The sequence below is a fragment of the Cricetulus griseus genome, chromosome 3 (genome assembly GCF_003668045.3).
Source record: "Cricetulus griseus strain 17A/GY chromosome 3, alternate assembly CriGri-PICRH-1.0, whole genome shotgun sequence".
Classification (NCBI taxonomy): Eukaryota; Metazoa; Chordata; class Mammalia; order Rodentia; family Cricetidae; genus Cricetulus; species Cricetulus griseus.
In genome coordinates this window covers 33,332,861-33,345,750 of record NC_048596.1, presented here as the reverse complement: position 1 = coordinate 33,345,750, position 12,890 = coordinate 33,332,861, and positions in this window count along the sequence as shown.

The following is a 12,890-nucleotide window of genomic DNA, read 5'->3' as shown; positions in this document are numbered from 1 at the left end:
ACACCCACATTTTAAGTATCTCTCCTTGATATCATACCTTTAAAAAAGTTATTGCATTTTATTACTTTAGCGTATGTGAGTGAGTGTGTGTGTGTGTGTGTGTGTATGTATGTGTGTGTGTTAGTGTGCATGTGCATGTATGCACATGATAATGCATATATAGAAATCAGAAGACATCTTGCTGGAGCTGGTTGTTTCCTTCTACTGTGTGGGTCCCCAGAATCAAAGTCAAGTTGTTGGGCTTGGTGGCAAGCACCTTCACTCACTGAATCATTTCCCGGTCCCACCTCACCCCCTAATATCTATCTGAATGTTCAAAAATGTTTTTATATATTTATACCTTAATAGAATGTGTTTCATCTAGTGGGGTCTTTATTTCCAGCATGCTTCTTATCAATCATCCTTAGCATTCGGAACAGAGTAGGGAGAAGAGAATATTGTATGGAAATCCCATTCATGGGCATTAGGAAGTTGTTACTGAATTATTGGAAGAGAGATAAAATGTCCATTTTCTAGATGGCCTCCATGAGTAAATAAGTTTCTTAAGCTAAAAAGAAAACCCAGAAAAGTTCAAAATGAAGATGAAATCTACTATTCTTAACACAGTAGATTAACTATCATATCATTATATTTATATCTAAACATGCTTGTCTACAACAAAATTCATACAGCATCTTGCCTTGAAAGCTAATAAATGTCATATGTTATAATTTACTTCAAATTTGAGAGATAGAGTCCCCTGATCCTATCAAATGGTGATTTTGTTATATACTATTTTTACTCTGTTTTGTAAGTCTAGAAAAAAGTAACTATTGGTTAGTATGTATTCTACAGATAATGACTCAGGTCCCTTCTATTTCATGACTCAGCTATGGTTCTCCTCTGTTATCCCAAACTACCAAAGATATGTATAGAGATCCAGGTTGTAACATTAAAGAAGGAAGGAAAAATTGGAATTAAAAAGCATGTCTTCTTCCCTTAAGAAACTTTCAGAAATTGACACACATACTGCTACTGACCTATTAGCAAAAAATCTAAGCCTATTATATATAGTCATATGTCATATTATATATGAAAAAGACTGATAAATGTAATTCTATAATTTCAGTCAAAAGCACAGATACCAGGAGAAATCAGAAGAATGGAGGATGTGCATATCATAATATTAAGTCACTCATGACAATTCTGCAAGATTTTTCTTTTCAGTAAACCATACTAGCATGGAGACCTGACACATAGTATTGTAGGTAATCAATGAGTATTGTTCAATTTATTTGCAAATTGTTATGACTTACAGTTATATAATTTGCTAATTTTGTCTAATACCTACTTATTTTATGTGGTAATTCAGGAACTAATAAAAAACACAAGTTCATTGTAATATGGATTTTGTTTTAAAAATAGTCATACACTATTTGCAAACCATACATCTGGTACATACACCTGTCTTAGAAACTAGACTTACTTTATAGTGTCAGATGATGTGATAGAAAGTGACAAGCACATCTGAATATACATTACCAAGCTCAGGGAACTTCTTGGAAGGCTGCTTTGGGGATTATATTCCCAATGGCTTACACTCAGAGTTGGGCTGGGCTGGGGAATCTCAGTTTTCAGTCAGTGGACAGGTGAATGGTAATGAGAGATGCTGATACAGGTCACAATAGTTTGGTCTGTCTCTCCAGGAAGCCTTTTTCCCAGAAATCCCAGCATAGGACCGAATCTTTAAATAGACACTTGCAAAACCCACCCTGTTGCTGTTCTTCCTGTACCTCTGGGCAATCATTGCAAATCCAAGGCACTCACTTTTGTACCTTTCCCTTGTCACTTAGACTTCCTGTCTCTGCTTCATTTCTTGTCTTTTTTTTCCCACTCCAGTCTCTGACCTTCTCCTCTGCACAGCAAGAGCTGCCTGGGGATAACTTTTTGCCCATCTGTGGATGTGCAAGGTTGGTGAGACAGGCAGAAGAGGATGTAAGCCATTACATTAATACATGTTCCCAGTAGGCAGGCAAAATATCAATTTCTCTATGTGGTATTTGAAGTACAGTTCATACAGGTAGACCTTAGTCTCATAACTGTGAAACTTTTTTCAGGTAAACTATTGTTTTGATATTGATTTATCCTATAGTCCAGTGTTTCCGAGAGTGTTCTATATGTCTCATGTACACAAAGTAATGAGAAGGGGAGCTTTGCAGATTCTAAACTTGAGAAATTTCCAATTTATTTTTGTTCTGACTTTGCATTTATTGCAAGCCACTCTGAATTTCTATTAGCAGTAATGATATAAAGTAAAAGCATGAGTTAAATTAAGAAAGATGTTAAATAAGAGTAATTTGGACAAAATTAGAATCACATTCTAAAAGTTTATAGTTGGATGACCTTGCAATTTAGTACTAACGTCTAATCCTATGTCTTTGTAAAATATGAACTCGGCTTTGTATCCACATATATATAATAAGTATTCAATACATAATGAATAAATAATAAGTATTCAATATTAATGTCTATAATTCCTATTAATGTTATTAATTTCTGTAGGGTTTCCATTAGCATTATCAGAATATTTAGTGTGATATCTGTCTAGTTACTTAGAGAATATTATATGGACTTTTACAAAGAAAAATGGGAATCTTAAGGACAACCTCAAAAAATTGCCCATCAATATGGACTTTGTTGGATAAATTATGATGTATCCATCAGGTAGAATACCATGAATACCATGCAATCATCTAAAATAATTAGAATTGGCTAGAAGGGAGGTATGATGAGAGACATGGGGTGAAGTGATTGAATTGTGCCATAGAGGTATGCAAATTAGAAAAGGCATTAGAAAGAAAACAGAGGTTGAAAGCATCTTTGGACTATGAAGACAGAAGTCTAACCAATGAACATCAAATATCCCTGACAAAGGATGCAGCAGGAACATGAATGTAAGCACAAGGAAAACTTGGCTCCTCTGTAGACATGCAAGCCGTTCCACATGACTGGATTGTGATGTGTATACTGAGTCCTGACTAGATCTGACTCTGGGCTAGTTGGGGGCAGATTGTGGAGAGCTGTGGTCATGATAAGGCAAGGTCGTGTGCTCTTGAAAGATGACATATGTGGCTATGTGGAGATCTTTACTGAGGAAGAGGTCAGCATCACAATGTAGACAGAAATGGAGTCTCCGAAGGAGGGAAGATGCAACCTGAGCAGCAAGAAGCAGTGACAGCACTAAGAAAAGACTGACTTCCAGGTCTCTTAACTGTTAGAAAATATAGTGAAATGAAAAAGAGATGTGGTGACAATAATCTGTCATTTATTGTGTCTGAGGTGCTTAAAAAACATCTTAGTGTCCATTAGCTGTGCAGGCCTATGGGGAAGACAGAAATTGGTGGCTGTAATCTGTCAGCCTTAATAACATCTTACATTGGTATAGTTCCAAAATTACCGGCCTAACTACCTTCTCCGTGTGTGCCTGCACGCACATGTGTGTCCGTGCAATTAATTATGTACATGCATGCCTGTGGAGACCAGAAAGAGGTCAGAAACTCAGATGTTAATCCTGGGGAATAGTGCACATTTTTAAAAGAAATCTTCTTTTATATATTTATCTTTAGGCAGAGTCTCTCACTTGACATCTGGGGAACCCTGATCCAGCTAAGCTGGCTATCTAGTATGTCCCAAGGCCGGGATTACAAGCATATGCTGTTGTGTACAACTTCTGTTCGTATGCGTTCTGAACTCGGGTCCTCATGCTTCCAAGCATTTTCCAAATGGAGATGCTCCCTGACAAAGCATCCTTACCAATGCATAAGTGTCCTTTTATTGCCTCAGGCTGCATCTTCCCCATGAGTTTGGTCTAACTGCTTGGAGGCTAATTCGTGACAGCCCTCATTTCAGATCCCTCTGCTAGGCATTGGTTGGTAGTCTAGTTCCTTCCATCTGACCAAAATGTCACAGCCTACTCTAAAAGTCATGCCACTGAGAGCTCTGAGATGTCATTCCCTTCCTGAGAGCAACATGAGCCTGTTTGGATGGGGTATCAAAATAAAAGAAATTCTAAAATGCAGAGCAAATGATTCCTTCTATACATTGCTTATTGGATTTGCAGAAACTCGATTTTGTGAGGAATAGAGTGTTTTTAAAGTGGCAGTTAAATGGAGAAGCCCCCTTTAAAAGAGGCCTGCTACATTAGAGGAGAGGGAACAGTGCCATGCCTGTGAAGCTTACGATAATACTTGGCTTTGCCTGGTGTTGAGAGTGACCAAAACTAATCAGGTCCAGAAGAGCAGTCCACAAATCTGCTTTTCTGACTGCCTGCCTCTGCCCTGCCTGCTTTTGCGGCTGAGCAGATTGCAGGAGCTGGTGCCAACTCTACATTGCTTAATAATAATTCTCATTAGCATGCTGCCTTGGATGTGGATGGCAGAGCAAAATTTAGCTTTTCCTTGGCGTGAATCAAGAGAGGAGCATGAAATTCTCAGCCAAAGCAAAGGGTTTGAGGACCTTGGATGGGGCCACCTTTGCACAGAGTAGCTGGTCCTCAAGGGGTGGGGGAGAGACAAAGAGGAATTTTACTCCCAAAAGGGGAACTTTGTGTTCTTTTTGCCTCTCTACTTGCAGCCTCTGAGATTGCACTTGTTTGTGCCTTGCTATTGAATAGTCTGATACATTCCAAACAGCCGGGGCCTGTCCAAGTCCGGTGCCCCGTGGAGCGAATGCTCGCAGCTCTGATGGGCGCATCTCCGCAGCACGGCAGCTGGCCCAGTATACCTGTAGTTCCATGACTTTCCCGAGGTCGCTCACATTAGCTTTAGTTACGAAAGTGAACAAGAGGCTGTTTACTCTCCTGCAGATGCCAGGGTGACTTGAACGGCACTCTGAGGAGACACGCACAACCTTGCACATTCACAGCCTGTTTAACAGGGGCCGTATTTCCCACAACGGCTTTCACATGCCATCTGCTGTCACATGGTACCACGTGCCAGGTCCTTATAAGAAATGTATTTGATCACTCACTTTCTCACTCCTCCTTTGGAAATGGCAAATTGAAGACAACTTTAAGCAAGGTTTCACACTGAAGGGATTATGTGCATATCAAATGTATTGAATTAAAAGAGGATTTTTTTCTTTATTGTCATTCCCGGCTGCAAAATGGCAATCAGACACCCTCATGAAAAATTTAGAGATGCTATCAGACTCAGTGGGTAGTGGGAAAGACACCACTGAAAAGTAATCTCTTTTTGTATGTGAATCTACTTGCCAAAAGAATGACAACTCCAAAAAAAGAATTAGAAGGAAAGAGTCCAAGGTATTTTATAATTCTATACTCCTTTTTTTTCCTTTGGTGCTGGGGATGGAACCTAGGGCTCCATGCACACTGCAAAGTCACTGAACCGCTGAGCTGTTCATCACCACCCTCCCCTCCCCCCACTTCCCCGCAGCCCCTCATGTTCTCCATTCTCCTGTTAGTGTGTGTGCCCTTTCTCTGATCTGGCCTAGCGCTGAGCTGAGCTCGGTGGTAGAGGAGAGCCACTTTCTGAAAGGGTGAGGGAAATGGTACAAAGCATACTGGGAACAAATGAATTAGCACACCCTGTCACCGCTTACTCTTGAATGATGGCCCCTTCTTTGTTAATTGAAAAGAAATGTAAAATGGGAGAAAGAGCAAAAGGAAACAAAACAAAACCAGAAAGAAAGAAAAAAACCCAGTGGAGAAGATTTCAGTGTCTCCTTCATGACCTGTGACAGCACACTGTAATGTCTCCCCGTCATACATCTTCATGTATTATTCTGCTGCTGTCTGTAGGGAGCCTAGAACAGGAGGCTGGAGAGACTGTCTGTAATTGAAAGTTCTTTCAGGAGAGGCGTTCTACCAGGCCTGCTAAGGGAGTCAGCTGCACCTGCTGGCTTTTTTATGTTTAGCGGCTCTGAAAGGATGCAGAGCATAAAGAAATTGAATGGTGTTATTTCTTTTATAACTTCTCAGTGGAAATACAGTTTTCAAAATTATTGATAAGATGTACCAGCCTAACCAGGGTTTTTTAAAGATGGAATTGCAGTCTATTGCTTGTTTTAAGCATGTGAGCTGTGTTTGGCTTCTCTGAGCTGGTCTAAACAATTACTGTAATCTGTAACAATATATGAATTCGTAAGTTGCTGCCACTGTAGCTCTTAGGGAGTGCTCAGCTTTGCAGACATTGCATCTCTCAGCTGTAAATACTATGCTGCTGGTTCATGTGCACATTGTTTTAAGATTTAGTCTCTTGTTACAGGTAGTTTAGAAGAAACGCTATTTAGGATCAGAGGAACCGAGAAGAAATTGATACTGTTGTAACCAGCATGGACATTATTTGAGTAGCACTGTGCATTTCTGTGTGCAGCCAGGTACAGCTCCCATGCAGCTGCTCAGCTGTCTTTGCCTTGAAGGCAATTGCCATGAGGATGGATGGAATGCATTCCAAGCCTGCTTGACTCTTAATTCCCCAGACAAGGAGATCTCTAAGGGCAGGCAAATGTCTGTAACACTTCCAATCCCTCGCTGTGTGAGCTTCACTGCCCGTCTAGATTTTGCTAGTGGGTAAAGACTAAGCTACATTTCTTGTTGGATTCAACTGGGACGGTAAAAACATCCTTATTTATGGATCAGGTTTTGTACTTAGAAAGACATCTTTATATTATTTTTATGTGGCAGTATTGTAAGTGAAAAAACGTTATCAGTATACAAGCATCCTCTCAGGGCCTGTATAACAGAACTCACTATACCCAGATGATTTCTGTGGGAGTCTCAGCTTGGTTTTCTGCTTGTTTGTGTTTTGTTTTTGTTTTTGTTGACTTGGCCTTGCTGACAAGCTTCTCCAGGTTTTATCACCTGGCAGAACACTTTGCAGTCCTAGAGTTATCTACAAACTGTTCTTCAGAAGCAGTCACACGACCCAGACCTTCCCGATGCCCCTGGTCCAATCAGAGTGCTGCCCTGGGATTCATGCCCACACAGGAGGGGGAAGATCCTGTCTTCTTCTTCAGGAGTTGCTGCCTCACAGCTGCTTGCAACCATGTTCTCTTCCAGTTGAAAAACAGAAAGAACAAGCCAGACTTCCAAGCAAAGGTAAAGACCAGTGGTAATGCCAACCACAGCCAGAGAAAAAGGCCCAACAGTGCTCAACGCATCCCACTCTGTTCCCAAAGCTTGACCCTTTTATAAGCTCTTGATGAATCCTGTTGCTGGGTTCCATGAGTTTATGGTGAGTTTCCATTATTTGTAACCTGAAGAGGCTGGCAATATTCCTCTTACAACAGAAATGCAAGTTACATGACTAACACATACTTACAGCAAAGTGAAGAGTCCTTTTCTCAACCAAGGCTGGAATTAGCAGGACGGGGAAAGAGAAACATGCAGTTTCTCAAGAGCATCAGGTAACAACAGAAACAAATGTCTGTGTCCTGCTCTCCAGTTTCCCAAATTAATTCCCTAATCTCTGTTTTCCGTGTCCTTACCCCATGTGTGGAGGAGGAGAAAGGATGGTGGGTAGCATGCCACAGGGTCACAGAAGGGAGAGTGGTCATTTGTGGTAAAAGCCCATGGCTGAGAACAAAGGGCCCTGTGGTCTTTTCCATCTGAGTCTGGGGCCCACAGTTTTGGGGCCCAGTTTCTCTGCTTTTGGTTTTACCTGTAAGGGTCAGCCAGTTCAGAGAATTCACACAATTGATTCCAAACCATTGGGCTGCCAAGAGTATCCTGTGTAAGTATGAGACATCTATGTGATGTAGAGGCTAGGTTCCCCTGCAGGATTGCCTTGCTGCCTTGAGTGGTGCGGGTAGGGGTAAGGAGAATAGAGAAAGGATAGCAGAAAGCTAAGGCACTGGGGACGTCTCCCCAGGCACAGGCCAACAAGTTGAGCTAAGGTTGGAAAATCACCACTGAGGTTCACACTTCTTCATGCTTCAGAACTGTTTTGCAGGGAGAGGACAAAACAGACAAAGATATTGCTGGATCTGACCTCCAGAGGCTGACTCAGGAAGTCTAGGTGGCTCAGGACTCTGCATTTCCAACACATTTCTCATTGGTACTGATAGCTTGGTACTAACTCCTTGTAAAGGTACTGCTAATCTAGGCCATCTCTCTTCAAATTCTGGACTCCAGGTATGCAGCCACATGGCATCTTTTTTCTTTTTCTTTTTTTTAACAGTGCACCAGGCAAGGTACATCCTATACCATGTTGCAATGCTTACATCAATTTTTCAAAAAATATGAGATTCCGGGGAGTAACGGTTCGTATCAAATGCTCACTTTCAGCATACTTCTGCAGTTTCATGCTATTCATCTGAAATCTGACAAATGTTATTCTGGATCCAGGCAACAAAGACCAAGGTGGAAGGAAAAAGATCCCAAACCCTGATGTCCACGGTCCTTTTAAGTGCTTTTTAATTGAGAAGAGTATGGTTTGGGAGCAGGGCTGAGCAGCAGCAGAATATATGGGAAGTGGTAACTTCAGTTCCCCACATAAAATGTACATCAGGAGAAAAAATAAACAAGACGAACTCAAAATACTGTAGCAAATGTTGGGCTGAAATACTGCCAGGTGTGGAGGTGTAGAAAAACGAACACACATTTTGGTGGCAAGGCACAAAAACTGTTTAAATCGTTCTACAGAAGTTTCAGAGGACTATAATTTTGGCATGGATCTATGAGCACGGTACCAGGTTTATTATGAAGGCATGCCAAGGGGATCTGTAAGGAGTACCTTGTCCAGCCCTGGATATTTCATAACGCCTCAAAACCACCTTCACATATGCCAAAGAATACAACATGGAGAAAGAAGTCAGAACATTTCTCATATATATATTATATATATATATATATATATATATATATATATTCAGAATGTGTGAATTCAGTAAGTGGTAGCTAGCTCGTACTCTCTTCACAAAGTAATATTCTTACAAAGAACTCAAGTGGATATATTTGGGTACATGTAAATGAGTATGTGTAAGTAAGTATATGTATTTACTTATTTAAAACATTTTCTCAAGTTTAGCTCACTATAAGATGTAGCATTGATAACCTCACCTCATTACTTAATGCTGGAGTAAAAGTTTGAGATGGGAGATTCCAGGGTACACATCCCTGATGATGACTTTCAGCTTTCAAATGATAGAATCTGAACTATGAAATGCATTATCCCCAAAATGATAAAGGGTAGAGATGGAGACTTGTACCTCGATACATGTAGTCTACAATTAAGAGTTATTGTGGGTGGTAGTAATGTTACCTGTGTAGTGTTCATGTCAGTCCCCAGTTTTTCAGTGCTAAAGCCTGGAACCTATGCTTCCTCATGTGTTCCTCATGTCCTTACTGTCTTTCCAACCAAGGGGCCAAAACCCAACCACACACACATGCAAGGAAGACATCCACCCTGTTGACAAAGCTAAGCCCTAGTTGTGAAGTAGATTACCTGAGAAAGGATTCCCAAATACTGAGACATTATTTTGGGGAAGAAATAGAAAGAGAAGAGAAGATTCTAGAACACTAACATAAAACAAGGAAGAAGGAGAGCATTGTGTACTAGTAAAGCAGTTAAATAAATGCCTTTGAGTTTATCAGTGTTTGCTCCTTTACCCCTTCCCAAACTGAAAAGTGACTCTCTCTATAAACGTGCCAGACTCTTACTAACTTCTAGCCATCACTGAAGTGCTCGGAGAGAGCTGCTGTCATAATCTGATAGGTGAGAAAACTTGCACTCAATGAGGAAATGAGTGAAGTGGCATTTCAAACCAGCCATCTCAGACCCAGAGAACTGACATGTCCACCTGACTATTGTTCCCTCACACTGGAGACTTTCATGAAGATCATTGTTGGAGGTTAACATCTTGAGATGGATTTGGCGATAGTGACTGGGATTTAGGAGAAGCACAATTGCAGGGTAAGAGAAGGGCAGAAAGGTAAAGGAGACTTAGGAAAGACTATCAAGATAGCTCCTTTGAGAAGAAAGATGGATTTGAAAGTTGACTAGTCTTTTGATTTGACCTGGGACTATCCCAGGCTACCAAGTAATGAAGTAGTCAACTCATACAGCATATATTTATCAAGTGTTTGCTATACATTAAGAATTATACTTGGGGCCAGGAGGTCATAGTGCAAGTCTTTAATCCCAGCACTCAGGAGGCAGAGGCCAGTGGATCTCTGTGAGTTCAAGGCCAGCCTGGTCAACAGAGCAAGATCCAGGACAGGCTCCAAAGCTACACAGAGAAACCCTGTCTCAAAAACACCAAGAAAGAAAGAAAGAAAGAAAGAGAGAGAGAGAGAGAGAGAGAGAGAGAGAGAGAGAGAGAGAGAAGAAAGAACTGTACTTGAGCAGGGTGGTAATGGTGTACACCTTTAATCACAGCACACAGGAAACAGAGGCAGGTGGTGAGTTTGAGGCCAGCCTGGTCTACAGAGTGAGTTCTAGGACATTCAGGAATACACAGAGAAACCCTGTCTCACAAAAACAAACAAGCAAAAAAGAACTATACCTAGGTCTTAGGAATTGTCTTTACTCTTACAGTGCTCGTGCAGTGATTCTCAAGGTGTCACATTCACATTCCAAACATTTCTGAAAAGTTCTGGTGACAGTGACCTACCTCTAAGCAACTTTGATTCACTGTCTGTGGTGGTTTAAGGGAGCCTGGCCCCTCTAGGCTTATATATTTGCATGCTTAGTCCCCAGTTGATACGTTGTTTGAGAAGACTTAGGAGCTATGCCTTGTTGGAGCAGGTGTGTCACCAAGACCAGATATGAGAACCTGTTTAGGGTTGAGGTAAGATGGGGATGGCAGGGTAGAGATGAATTTTATAGGAATCCTGAGCCCTTATAGAGTTTCTGCAAATACCATTATGTCACATTCCTGATGTGACATGTAAAAAACTGGGAAACATTGAAATAGTTAGCAAATAGGTCATTCTGCTAATGATACAGCATGGGTCCTAACTTGTAAGCAGGCACAGAACGTGCCTTCATGTCCATGTGTGTATAGGCACACATGTGTCTCTATGAAGAGTCAATGAGAAATCTAAACCACAGTCAGAAGCACTTGTTCTAAGTAGGGTTTTTTCTTTCTTATTTTTTTATTTCCCTCAGTAGCACAAATATAAGTGATAAAATCAGAACACTAAGAGGGATCTTAGGAGCTGTCTTCTAGTGCAATCTCTTTTCTCTCTAGGGAAAGGAAGCCACTTAATCGCAGAATAAGACAGGGATGGAGGTTGGCATAGAACCCACTATTTCAGATACTTTCTGGGTCGCTTGGTTGTGAATCACATGCCTGAATAGGATGCAACATTTAATTGCACCAAGTACAAAACCAAATGCTACATCCTAGTTATATCTTTACGATTCATCACCCCACAAAGGACATCTATTCTGTCGTCGTTCCAGACTCTGCATAGTAGGTAAAGTGACAGTCCAAGAGACATTCAAGGCGCAGGATCTCTAGAGGGGCTGATTATTTCCTAACGATCCACACAGACACAGGAAGAAGAAAAATGACACATGAGGTTGTCCCCAGGTAGATAAAGTGCCAAGCGCCTGCCAACCTTTCTTCTTCTCTCTGGGTCGCCTCCCCAGTCCCTCTGCCTGCTGCTGTTTTCATTGCTATCATTATTTCTGTTTCTCTGAGGATAGAGAGTGCTGCCAACCTGCTCTGTCCTTCTCGGGCACTGTCATCTGACTGTTCTCTAAAGTCCCTTCCATCTAGCTCAGCTCATTTCTTCCTCTAGCTTTTACATTATTCCTCACTCTCCCTGAGGTGTTCGCCATCGTATCACTCACTTTCTGCCACGGCTGTTATTGCTGCTGCTGTTCCCAGCTGGCTTCGGGGCTTTAATCACCACTATTTCCAGAAGAAACTCAAGCAGCTCTGATTATCAGACTTTGGTCCTCTACCTGCTTGTTTGGTGGACTCTGGCTAACTGGCAACACATACTGGCTACAAACACTCTGGTCCTCTGCAGTAAGTAAGCATACTTGCTCCTTTCTGCTGTTCCCATCTGTTCCCAAGATGATACTCCAGTCCTTCGCCCCTCCCTTCTCTATTCCACTCTTCCTCAGTCTCATCGTCCACACAATATTCCCTGATTTTCAGGGATAGAATAGCATTATTGGCTCCAAGGACTCTGGCTTTATCATCTTGCCGCCAACTGCCACACACCATGTGTGTGACCTCAGGAAAATGACTGACTTTTTTGGTCCCTAATAAAGGGGGATGGTAATATTAAATAGGTCATGATGTCATAGAGAGCAAATGGGATGGCAGGTAGGACACACATAGCATCCATCATTTGTGGAATAGTAACTACTCATTGACATCAGCTGCCATTATTTGGTTGTAAGTATTGACTACTTATCTACATATCCTGTGGTCTCTAGGTAGTGAGCCACACTGTTATAAAAGCCTGGAATTGTAGTTGGTAGCTATTTGATGCTTTCCTGGCAAAATGTGAAGGAGGAGAATAGGCAAATTTGAGTGACTTCTGTCATAAATTCATCATGATTGAAAATTCAATGTGAGAAAGACATGTACATGAATGATGGAGGTCTGCTTGGCCCTTCAGATCCCCTTCTCTTAAATATTACCTCCACCCAAAACCAATAAGGAGCCCAAATCTTTTGGCTTTTAACAGTTTTGATGATCATTTGTTTATCCCTAAGCAACATTTTACAGATTCTAAGTAATCTATTTAAGCAAATACCTTATTGCCTATATTCAACAGTGGCTAACAAGGTGATTGAGGCAACCCTTTTGTAAAAGGCAGCAAAAGAAGTTGAAGTATAAGAATACTTTCCTGAAAGCACCAAAAAAAGGCAGAACACTGAAGAAATTTGGGGGTAAAAAATGTAAATCAAGAAACTGGGTGTGGGAGA